This window comes from Paralichthys olivaceus, chromosome 16 (assembly GCF_024713975.1).
Source record: "Paralichthys olivaceus isolate ysfri-2021 chromosome 16, ASM2471397v2, whole genome shotgun sequence".
Taxonomy (NCBI): domain Eukaryota; kingdom Metazoa; phylum Chordata; class Actinopteri; order Pleuronectiformes; family Paralichthyidae; genus Paralichthys; species Paralichthys olivaceus.
The window spans coordinates 23,545,820-23,558,581 of NC_091108.1; the positions used below are offsets into that span (position 1 = coordinate 23,545,820).

Here is a 12,762-nt window from a genome sequence, read left to right on the forward strand (position 1 = left end):
CCATCTTCCTCTTTAGTCGCATCCATTTTTTCCGCCTAAATATTGATTTATGCTCACCCAAAAGGCAGAGCATATTCTCCAGTCCCTGCAAAGGCTTTGTTCTCACATGTGAACTGGTCCACGCATCTCTCCAGCCAGCCACGTCAGATGAAGATTCAGAGAGACTGCATGGAGAGGACACTGTGATGGGAGAATCTCCAAGAGTAGTCACACCACTGGGGCTGTGAGGTGGCCACCTTTTGTGTTTTCCTCCTGTGGATGACTGCTCTTCAGGGTAGGACAATTTCTCTTCCAGGAGTCTTTGGAGCTATTATATATGGATTGTTGGACAGAGCTGGAATTAGTGATACTGTGGCTTAATTGTTCATTTCTTCTTTGTTCCACAGGCACAGCAGCAGTGCAGCACGGCTAATCTCCAATTGGGACATGATGTTGCAACTTATCACCTAACTAATACTATTTCCAATAATGTGACTATTCCACGGAAATAATTCAGAAAAGAAAGGAGTACGCGGGAATTAAGAAAGTTTTAAAAGAGAGAGGAATCCGTTTCTAGACACCTATGGCCAGAATGAGGATACACTGGGACATGGCCATGGCAACAGGTAGGAAACAAAGAGGACACCGCAACACGAGCAAAACATAAACTACAGAAATACCGAGGAATGGACAAATAAAGTATGTAAGTGCATCTAAATGAATAAGTAAGTGAAAGATAACACATGTTAGACACTGAAGACAAATAGTCTAAGAGATTGTATATAGGTCTTCAGTCTTCACTGTTAGGACTGATCGGACGCTGTATGTGTGAGCTGTAATGATCACTTCATTCCCAAAACACAGGCTCTCTAGTGGTTCCAAGAGTCTGTAAGAGTAGAGCAGGAGGTAGAACTTTTAGCTATCAGGCTCCTCTCCTATGGAACCAGCTCCCAATCTGGGTTCGGGAGGCAGACACTGTCCCAGCATTTAAAGTAAAACTAAAAACCTTCCTCTTTGACAAAGCCTATAGTTAGGGCTGGATCAGGTGAGTCCTGAACCATCCCTTAGTTGTGCTGCTATAGGTTTAGACTGCTGGGGGAACTCCCATTATGCACTGAGCACTTCATCACTTCCCTCTGTCTCTCTGTCTCTCTGCCCCCCCACACCTGTTTATTTATTTATTTATTTATTTTAACATGTCATCATGTCAAAGTGTCACTTTTTCCTCCCATAGTCCCTCTGGCTCTTCTCTCTCTCTCGTTTCAGATAACTCTGGCACCGGGACTGCAGGACAACAACAACTACCATCACCATTTTTATCATTAATTACAATAACTCAGTAATTCATTAATATATATAATCCTGTTGTAGATCACTACATTGTTATTGTTATCTCTCTCTTCTCTCCCCCGCTTTCCACCCATCTCTCCTTTCCTCCCCCCTTACTTTTCTTTCCTCACCCCAACCGGTCGAGGCAGATGACCGCCCACATTGAGCCTGGTTCTGCCAGAGGTTTCTCCCTGTTAATGAGGGAGTTTTTCCTCCCCACAGTGCTTGCTCATTGTGGGAACTGTTGGGTTTCTCTACGTTAATATTGTTTTAAGGTCTTGACTTTTAAATGTAAAGTGCCTTGAGATAATGTAAATTATGAATTGGCACTATATAAAAAAAATTGAATTGATTTGAATTAATGAGACAGATGCTCAAGAGAATCTGGATAACAAGAATGGACCTAACTAAGGAGGGGCCCCCATATTTCATCTGAATTTCCCCTCAACCCACGGGGGAAACGTGGGGGGCAAGTGCCTACTGTTGTATTCTTAGTTCGATTTTTTTTTTATTGCTGAGTTGCTCAATGTTCTTTGGGCTATTGTTTGTTCTCATGGTATATAATATATATATATATATATATATCATGGAGTATAATGCCATTTTCCAAAGCTATAAATGAACAGCATATCGTTAGTGTCGTTAAATGTTAATGGGTTAAATAATCCAATTAAAAGGACTAAGATAATTTTGAAAATGAGAAAACTTAAGGCTCAAGTTATCTTCATGCAGGAAACACACCTTTCCCAGGAAGAGCATGAAAAGCTGAAGAAATTTGGTTTTAGAAACACCTATTACAGTACTTGTAAACAAAGGAACAAAAGAGGTGTGGCAATACCTATACAAAACTCAACTAAATTTGAATGTCTAAAAGAAATCAAGGATACAGAATGACGATATATTATAGTGAAGGGGAAACTACAGGAAGAGATGGTTACGTTAATAATGTATATGCCCCTCCAGAGAGTACTAAACAATTCTTTAAATCATTATTCCCAGTCATGGCCTTAAAATCTGAAGGTATAGTGATATGTGCTGGTGATTTTAATATGATAATGGATCATAGGGTAGACACAACAAGTATAAAAAGAAATAAGACACATATATCTAAATTTGTAAACATGTCGTTGAAGGAACATGGACTGGTTGATGTATGGTGTGAACTGCATCCGAAGGAAAAAGACTATACACATAACTCTACTTTATATAACACCCCTCGCCCGGGGAGTAACTCAATGTAGAACCGCCACTGCCCTTAAGGAAGGTAGATTGCCACCGTCATGTAATGAAGCAATCATATCTGTAATCCCCAAGGAGGGTAAAGACGCAGAATATTGTAACAATTACAGACCCATTTCTATGCTCAATGTAGATTACAACATATACACATCCATTATAGCAAGGAGAGATCAGAATTTCCTGACAGAATTAATTGACGAGGACCAAACTGGATTTACTACAGGACGACAAACATTAGCGAACATAAGAAGGACCCTGCAAATAGTAAACTCGATACAAATGAAGGAAACTAAGGCTATATTGCTGAGTCTTGATGGCGAAAAGGCTTTCGCCATTAAATGCATCAATACAATAAACCAGAATCCTATAGCTAGAATAAAAATGAATAGTAGTCTAACAAAAAGCATAAAGCTACAGAGGGGAACACGCCAAGGATGTTGCCTGTCCCCTCTCCTCTTGGACTTATACATTGAACCTCTGGCGCAGGCTATAAGACAGTTTGAGGAAATAAAGGGAATACATATTAAAAAACAAAAACATGTAATAAGTCTGTTTGCAGACGATGTAATAATATATTTAGAAAGACCTGATACAAACCTAACACATTTAAGTATATAAGTATATACAGAGACCACTCATTATATAAAACAAATGTGAATAAAACACAGATTCTGGCTTTTAATTATACCCCTTCCCAAGAAATTGCAAATGCTTATAAATGGAAATGGAACTCAGAAAGCATAAAATATCTTGGGGTAACCCTAACAAAACAGATAAGCCATCTTCAGAAGATAATTCCAGCCATGTTTTCATTGTGATCAGATTCATATACAAATTAAGAGGATATTGAGAGATGGTCGACCATATCACTGGAGTTCAGTTCAAAGATTGACATTATTAAAATGAACATTTTCCTGAGGCTATTGTATTTCTTCCAATCCCTTACTGTCAAGATACAGTTAGAAAGATTTAAAACCTGGGACAAAATGATATCGCGGTTCATTTGGAGTGGTAAAAAACCAAGAATAAAATATAGCACGCTACAACTGGCTAAGAATCGGGGGGGATTCCCATGGCACTCCCAAATTTAAAGGATTATTATGAGGCAGCACAACTTGGTCAAGTGGTGTGACAAGCATTATAACTCCAAATGGAAAGAGATTGAGATGAGGGTGGCTAACAAACCAGTGCAATCCCTTTTGGGCAACATTACATTGATAAAAACTACTAAAAGGTTCAATAGATCCAATAACCTCCCACACACTGACTATCTGGGCTGATTTCAATAAAAGGCATAGATTGGAAAAGAAAGTGAGATTGTTGAGCTGGATTGCATATGATGAAAGATTCAGGCCAAACTTGAGTGACCTGACATACAGGAACTGGGAGAGGAAGGGAATCACTGCCATGTGTACAATACTAAAGAATGGAAACATAATGTCTTTTCAGGACCTTAGAGAAATGTATGGATTAAAAAATTAGGATTTTTTTTAGATAACTACAGCTAAGGGATTATATTATAAGGGAAATAGGGAGCGCAAAAATATTAAACGGAGTGATAGATGTTCTAATGCGAGTATATAATGGGTCAAAAATCAAGGTGGTATCTGTGTTATATAAAACCTTACAGACTGTACGAGTGCTTCAACTGATTACATTGGGGCTAGATGGGAGACAGAGCTGGTCCTGCAGTCAGGCCCCCAGTTCAGCCAGGCAGGGCCTCACAACCAGACACAGGTTAGGTACTAACTATAGGTTAGAGAGCAATTCAGAGGAACTTTATCAATACCTGTATCAAGAAAGATACTTATTAATGGAGGAGGTCGTAATTCATGATTACTCAGAGTAGTGAACCTGACTGAGTATAGAGACTTATTATAATGGCCCAGTAAAGTATATGAGTTGCTTATGGACGAGGCAGTTATGTGATCCTGTAAGATAACTATAGAATAGATGTTTTTATTTGTATCTGAAAGAACATAGTTCCAAAGAAATCAGGTGTAATCATGACAGTGGATGTATAGTATATAGTATATAGAAGTATAGGAAGTGTCCATATCTCCATTTAGCTCAAAATCACAGTGAAAAATATCACAACAAAAAAGCTTCTAAATAAAAGTATTAGATTCTTGTGTAACCCAGGTTAAAAATCTGTATTAAAAACAATAAATTAGTTGATTGAATGAAGAAAAGTGAAATTCATGGTGGAAAAATCAATTCATTAAATACTACGTTTTGGTTAATAATAAAAAACAGATGTTTATCTAAAAGGAGAGATAGAACCATAATAAAATAATTTATAGAGAGTTTTAGTTTGAAGGAGACGGGTTGGAGACGGTCTGTCACCCAATCAGAAAAGAAGCCCCGCCCATTGAGCTGATCGAAGCAGGTTCACTTCCTCTGAAGTTGCCGGGAAGAGAGAGAGCAAGACGCATTAAACAGACACTCACCATAGGAAGATAAAACAAGAAAAGTGGATCAGACTCGGCAAAGCTGCCGAAGAAATCTCCCGGGACGACCAGGACCTGTGTGAGCACAGTCGGAGGAACCTCTCGGGAAGAGAAACGCATCGGTGAGCGGCCGTCTTGATGTGCTAGGCTAATAGCTAATGCAACGAGTTAAACCGTTAGCATAGGAGCTAACATCAGAGCACCTAGCTCCGGTGCTGATTGGCGCGAGAGAGACACACTACGACACACCATACATTAATGCTGAAGCCCTGATCCGACATTTTAAAGGTGCATTGTGAGACATTTGTTGGCTCCTTTGTTGCACATAGAGCTGTATTATGTGTGTGTTTAGCACCTTATTTGTGCATTCTAAGCTCATCCAGCCATATTTTATTAGCTGTGCACATTACATGTTTTTCTTTCTAGATGATTGATATTGTTTTATGTGCTAATTACGATGTAAAGAGCACAGGATATTTTGATACTGTTGATTTGGAGTGAGGAAGATTATTTCAATAACATAATGTGATATTTTGAGTGTTGCTTATTTTATTACTGAACATTGTGATAGCATGTTGCAACAGTAATTGAGTAAAATTGTTATTCTCTATTAGGCCTAGGACGATAACAAATTTTGCTGGACGATATATTGTCCCACGAATTATTGCCGATAAACGATATGATTGTCAACATGATAATATATCATAATAATGCACACCCTTTCAAATACAATAAACTTTTATTTTTCAGTAATTTTTTACCATCGTAATTGTAATTTCAGGAATGTTGAAATATCCTAAATAAATAAAACAAACAAAAAATAAAATGGACTCTCAGTCTCTGTTAGCAAAAACAGCACTCAAATATAAAACCACACACAACCAAGACAATAAATAAAATGGCTTATCAAGTCTCGATTAACAAAATTGCACTTCAATAAATACTGAACATTTAGGCCATTTGTGACATGTATTTTCTCGCAGGCAATTCGTTCTGTCTGTCAAACGTTTGCAGCATCTCTCTCAATGCTGGTTTTTCAACTGTACTAAAGGGCAGCATTTCTTTTGCGATGCAGCGAACTACACTTTCTGTGAGCGCACACCATTTTTGCTCCATTTATATTTACTTTGTCGACCAAACGCCTCACTGAGTGTTGACTTTCGGGCCGAAGGCTCTGCATCTTGAGGTGCACTTTTTTTTCCCCAGCTGGGAACACTGGGTCGGGTGGTTGTGCTTTAGGTGGGCATGCAACTTTGTTGTGATGCTTTTTTTTGTTGCCACCACTTTTGAACTGGCTCGTCCGTGTTGATGGGCTCACCTTGCTCATTCGGTTATTACAGATGTGGTAGAAAGACATTTTTTTGTACAATGTTTATTTTTTTTAGTACATCAGTTTGGCTGAAATCTGTGGTGCTTCCACCTGCTGAACACAGAATAAACTATAAGTACCAGTCTTGGCTGCTTAACACAGATGATATTACATGTGTAAAAATGATTGTAGGCTATTGTATTGTACAGTATCTGTAAATAATCGTGTTTCTCCTCTGTTCCTTAATATCTACAGATATGACAATGATTTCAGCATAAAACATCCTTTACTGTGACTTTTTTCATTTCATTACATGAAGCACTGCAACACCTGATGTCCTCTGAATCCACTGTGGCAGCAGCAACAAGGTGGAGATCGGCAGCTTCAGGCTGGTCAACATGTTAATATTGAGTCAATTTCTATATCCATTATGGTTGGTAAAATGAACACTGTTATCACAACAATGTTCATCTTTTACTTTCTGATTTGATAAACTTTAGATAAAAAGTCTTTTCTTTTTTGTCATAAGAGACAGAACGCGGTCAGCACAGCTGTGTCCCTCAGGTTCGTCCGTCCCTAATAAAATGACAGGAAACATAAAGTATGGCATTATTGCCGAGATAAGTGTTACTTTCAAACAAAGTCTATGTCCTTATATTCTGTGGATATTCAACTATGTATTTGAATATGGTTTGGGATTAAACAGTGTACTACAATGAATGTGCAGTATGGAGTTCTTTCACATTAAAAGTATTGCATTTATAATGTAATGCATCATGTGCAATCATTTGCTTTAATTGTTAGTAAGTTATGAAAACAGGTCTATACCTGGTAGGTAAACTGTTCATTCATAAATAAAGTCCAGCTCAACAAGTTTCATACTGCAGCAGGTGCACTAACGTTATTTCTGAACCAATAATCTAATAAAACATTATTACTGAAGTTACCCACAGTAACGTAGTCAAGCCAAATAGGTTGGGGAGCTGAACAACTTTACATAATGTTAAATATCTAACTTGGTGGAGCTCATTCACTAAACACACAGTCGCCTTCAGTTTAAAAGATTTATCACCATAAACTCTAACGCTCCTCTCTCCGCTGTGTGAACCGCTTCATGTCATGCCGCTCCCGTTAGCATTGCCATTACTGCTGGTATGTTGCCTGGAGGTTAGCGGAGCTAAGCTAACCAGCCAGGTACAGAGACAATGATACCTGCTCATCACTACTGACACGTAAATAAAAGGCAGAACTTTACACACCACAGACACTTCTCCGTCAGGACAATCAGCCGAACAACAAACGATAATATTCACATGTGAGTGAAAACTCCTCCCCTGACCCGGTCGCGTTCGGTGACGGTGATTAGCCTGTTAGCTCAGGTGAAGCCGAGCAGACCACAGGCTAACAGCCAGAGTGACGAGCTAACGGTGACGTCACGTGTCAATCAAGTGATAATTATTCACAATTTCAAACCTCTGTATTATCTAAACAGATAACACATAGTTGTCATGAAGGAAGAACTTACTGATTGAGTCTAAAACCGTATTTTGAACCAGGCTGTAAACAGGTTTAATTCTGCTCTAAAGTCTGGCGTTTTAACATGGGAGTCAATTCCCATTGACTCCCTCTTGGAGCCAGCCTCAAGTGGCCACCCAGTGAACTGCAGTTTTTTGCCTCAGCGCTCAGCCCGGGATGTTGCTGCTTGGTGTGGAGCCAATGCTAGCGGCCTTGCCTCCCCCCACAGAGACAAAGAGACTGGATGACTGACAAGAGGGTTCACTCTGTTCATTCCGCTATGGAACAAACACCCCCAGGTGCTGAGACCGAGCTCAGAGTGAACCCTCTTGTCATCCAGCCTGCTTGGAGGCGAGAGAAGAGGAAAACAAACGCGCATGCACATGGCAATAAATCGAGGCCGGAAAAATTATCGAGTTCATTTTAATTTATCGTGCGATTAATTGATTTATTGATTATCGGCCCAGGCCTATTCTCTATTGATAAAGAGTTTATGTAGATTTAACATGATTAATGTTCTATAATTCATTTTTTGAGATTTGAGAAAATTAAGATGAATGCTCTGATCCAACTTATCGTAGGTCAGGTTTTTTGATGGACCCATTGAGAGTTTGACCTACCTGGATGTTGGAGCCAGTCAAAGTTTGATGGTGAGCCAGACCCCGGAGGATACTTAGAGATACTACACCGTGGAACCTGAATCCTTTTACACTTCACATACACACACACACCATCCACGCAACAGTGCGGTGGGACTGATTTTCCACCTTCACGGTGTTGACTGAACAGTGACTGAAAACAGGTGAACTGAACTTTAGAAAAAACGCAGCTGCAAAACTTTATTTTATTTTTTATTTTCTATACTTACCCGGGTAAGAGTTGTGATAATTTGTGTGATTGATGTTTTTATTCATCCTTCCCATCCTGTAATAAATAGGGAAGCGTATACTCCTGCGTCATCGTTTGATCAATCCTGGGCTCCATAGTCGATCTTAGAACTTCTGATTTCACTGGTTATTGAACCTAGTTACTATTTTTCAGTACTATTCTCTTTTCCTCTCAGAAGGGTTACACTTGTTTAGTTTTATTTCATAATACATGATAATATTGGATCATTCATTTGTATTTATCAGCATGTAAGCTTGTTGCAGTGTCTCAAACCCAGTTTCTCATCAATGTCACAGAAGAACAACAATGAAATGGACGGCTACACACCAGAATTGTATGGACCTGAGGGCAGAAAGTGACCTTACTTTGGAGGAGATGGACGACAAAGAGTTGTTGGACATGGTCTGGGCAGTGGTCAACAAATTGTCAGAGGGCACAAATAACCATCCACTTCCTCAAGATGTCCCTGCTCAGGAATGGCATGACTTGTTCAACTGGACTGGTTCTGATGAGGACCCCCCCCCCCCCAATAGCATCACCTCTCAGCTTGGAGCAGCATCCTCCTGAAACCCAATGGTGAACTGGCTGCTGCCATAAACCACCAGCAAGTGTCCTGCAGTCAGGCCCTGTGTTCAGCCAGGCAGGGCCTCACATCCAGACACAGGTAAGGTACTAACTATAGGTTAGAGAGCGATTCAGAGGAACTTTATCAATACCTGTATCAAGAAAGATACTTATTAATGGAGGAGGGGGTAATTCATGAGTACTCAGAGTAGTGAACCTGACCGAGTATAGAAACGTTTACATTGGTAGAAACCTCCCGTTTGGCACAAAGAAATTCTTCTTTCATTAAATTGTAAAAACTGTGCATGATTGATTTCTTCTGTGGTTGATTAAAGAATCAGTGGTGTCAGTGATAGTGCTGTGCTTTAGAGTTCTGGGAAACACCACAGAGCAACTACAGGTTACAGATATTATTCATCTTTGGTTCATCATGTTCAGGAGGACAATATTAAGATCAGGACAGAGATTATACAAGGCTGGGTTAGGTATAAATGTGTGTGGTGGTGGTTTTAACTCTCTGACACCAAGGGGACAGATGACACAGAGGATGCAGGTTGTCTTATCTCTTATTTTGTGTCTGTTCTTGTCTCCAGTTCAACAATGTGCCATCAGGGAAGCTGACCAAACACCTGGAGGTGAGGCTGGCTCCTGTTGGATTATTGTAAGTATCGCACACATTAATGCAAACACACACACACACACACCTACCTCTGAGCCTCCGTTTGTATCTGTCTTCTAATGTGTCTGATTGTGTTCATGTAGCAAAGGAAAGGTGATTTACGGGGCTTCAGGAGACAGAGTTCCTTCTCCCTGTCCAGACACAGGAGGCTCTGGAAGAGATGGCAGCTGACACTGTCGCTGCTGTCCAGACACAGGAGGCTCTGGAAGAGATGGCAGCTGACACTGTCGCTGCTGTCCAGACACAGGAGGCTCTGGAAGAGATGGCAGCTGCCGTTGCTGTCGAGGCACAGGGGGCTCAGGAGAAGATGGCAATGGAATTGAATGCTGCAAGAAAAAGCTCTCTGTCAGCTCTCCTGTTTTCTACTATGGATTTTCCAATGCATCTAGTTGAGGACAATCTTCTTCTCCAAAATTCAGTTAAAATAAAAAAAAAAAAAAGATTACAATGGTACTTCAAGCTCCTGAAGTTTGTTACATTCTCCTATTTGTTTTAACCTGTAATGGAAATTACATTTAATTGCATGAGCGGACAATGGTTGACCAAATTGTTAATCTAAAAAGGGTAACCTTAAGGTTTATGATGGTGGCTTAAGAGACACAGAAATTGCCACCACAATATCCAACCAGATGTTTTTTCATTTATCCGACCACCTCTCGTTTATTCGACCGGACGTCGTTGCTCCGGTCAGGTTTCTCATTTATCCAATCACATGTTGTATATCCAACCAGATATTTTGTAATTTATCCAACCACCTTTCGTTTAAAAAAATGAGAAACCTTGGTGAGACAAACAAGGGGTGTTTGGTTAAATTTATGAAGTTGGATGATTCAGATCTGTACGGACATTTTAAGGTCCTCATCAGTGCATAAAAGCAGAAAAGATCGTTCTGTGCTTGGTTTCTCCTCAGAAACAGATCTCTGTCTGCTCAACAAGCTTTAAGATGATGGAGTACATGACAGTGGTTGTCCGATGGTGCCGTGTGCCACAGCCTCACATCAATTAACCCACATCGGGTCTTGGTGGTACATGAGCAGGTGGAACTGTACAGAAAATGAGACCCAGCATTTGAGAGTTATTTGCGCTCACCTATCCAGCGCTGGTGTTTGGAGCTATATAGCCAAACTGTTCTCTACAATGAAGAAGCTATGGTCAGACCCGACGTTTAATCTATTCGGCTCTGGAGCTTTTGAGTTATTGTTGACAGATAAACAACCATTGACTGAAATTGTCAACCAATATAGTGTCACATACACTGAGATTCAGCCAGGAGTTAGCTTCTACGAAAATGTCATGAAGACAGTAGCATTGGTGAAAGCGTGCAGTCGGACCCTAAGAAAAGAGCTGACCGTTGCAGACCATAGGATGATGTTTAAGCTGTCCTGCAGACATGTAAGTACTGAGCACATCCTCTCTTAAACTTTTTGTTTTCTCAAAAAAAAAAAAAGAAATGTTTATATACTCCTTTTCCACAAATCGTTTGTTTGTTTCATGTCACCCTGACAGGAACCCCACAGCCTGGTAGTGTTGCCACCTGGGTCTGCCACCAACATGATCACAGTGCGATGCACTGAGCCCCAGACGATATATGACCTTATGCTTTAGCATGGCTTACATTGCTCCTGTAATGGAAATTTTTACATTTGTGTATGTTTAATTGCATGAGCAGACATGTATGTGAATGACTGACCAAAGAGTTGACCAAATTGTTAATCTAAAAGGGTAACCTTAAGGTTTATGATGGTGGCTTAAGAGACTTGAGTTTTATGGCCTCGAGAAACCACAACTTTATGGTATCTCTTGGTATCTCTGATTGGGATCTCACACCTGGGGTCTCACAGGGGGGTCATCCACAGAACATGTAAACAAATGGACAGGATATCTCCTCCACTGAGAGAAACTACAGGAGGGTAATAAATACCTTTGCATGCTTAGTGGGAGGGGGCTGCGAGTTATAGGAACACTGATTCTCCTATGTTCTTTTCTCATTTGTGCATGCCATTCAGGTGATGTGTACTGATGAGTCCATCTGCAGATGCTGAATTAAACTTTCAGAAAGAAGTGTTTGACTTTGTGCTTGTTTCACAGAAATTGCCACCAGAATTTTGGTGTTGTCGGCAGGATCACTCTTGTGAGAAGACACTCTGGATCTCAGGGCTGAAAGGTAAAACTGCGCAGGGAGTCTGGGACTCTGACCTCAACCTCCTTGACAAAAGAAGGTAGAGACGTGAGGGCCTGATGCCTGAGAACCAAAGAGTGCTCTCACTGCTGTGATCCAGCGGACCAATTAGCACAAAGACACTGTCTTTCTGGGAAGACAAATTCAGAAGGGAAACGGTTCTCTCACAGGGTGAGTGACAGACGTGTCTGCATGGCAAGGTTTGGAACCAATGTAGAATCAAGGAAGCTTCGGGTGTTCTTGGAGATCACGGGTGGTCTTGTAGACCACAGAGTTAATATAGAATAAGCCTGTTGGTGATCTTAGAGAAGGTCACATAGTTAATTGGGAACTAATGAGTATGGTATTAGAATAAGCAGGTTGGTGATCTGAGAGGAGGTCACAGAGTTAAGGAGTATGGATATATACAAGATATAATAATAGGGATTGAAGGTAGGGATTGAACTAATCTCCAAGTCTCAGTGTGTCCGACTAGACCCTGATCTGGACTCAGCTCCACCGAGAGGACAACTACAGCCAGCAGCGGTGCAGTGTGATGACCAGCAGGACACTCAGCTGCTACCGGTGCAGAGGGCGCAGGCGGCAGCTCCAGCTGTCCCTAACCTCCATCCAGACCTCGACCTTGTTGCAG

At 40.6% G+C, this 12,762-nt stretch overlaps 1 long non-coding RNA gene across 1 annotated transcript; it reads left to right on the forward strand.

Annotated features, from left to right (window-relative positions):
* Positions 1 to 8,710: 8,710 nt before the first annotated feature.
* Positions 8,711 to 10,549, forward strand: LOC138405188 (uncharacterized). Its single transcript, XR_011238873.1, has 3 exons — positions 8,711 to 9,373; positions 9,867 to 9,934; positions 10,036 to 10,549. It is a non-coding gene; the product is annotated as an uncharacterized lncRNA (long non-coding RNA).
* The last annotated feature ends 2,213 nt before the right edge of the window (positions 10,550 to 12,762 follow it).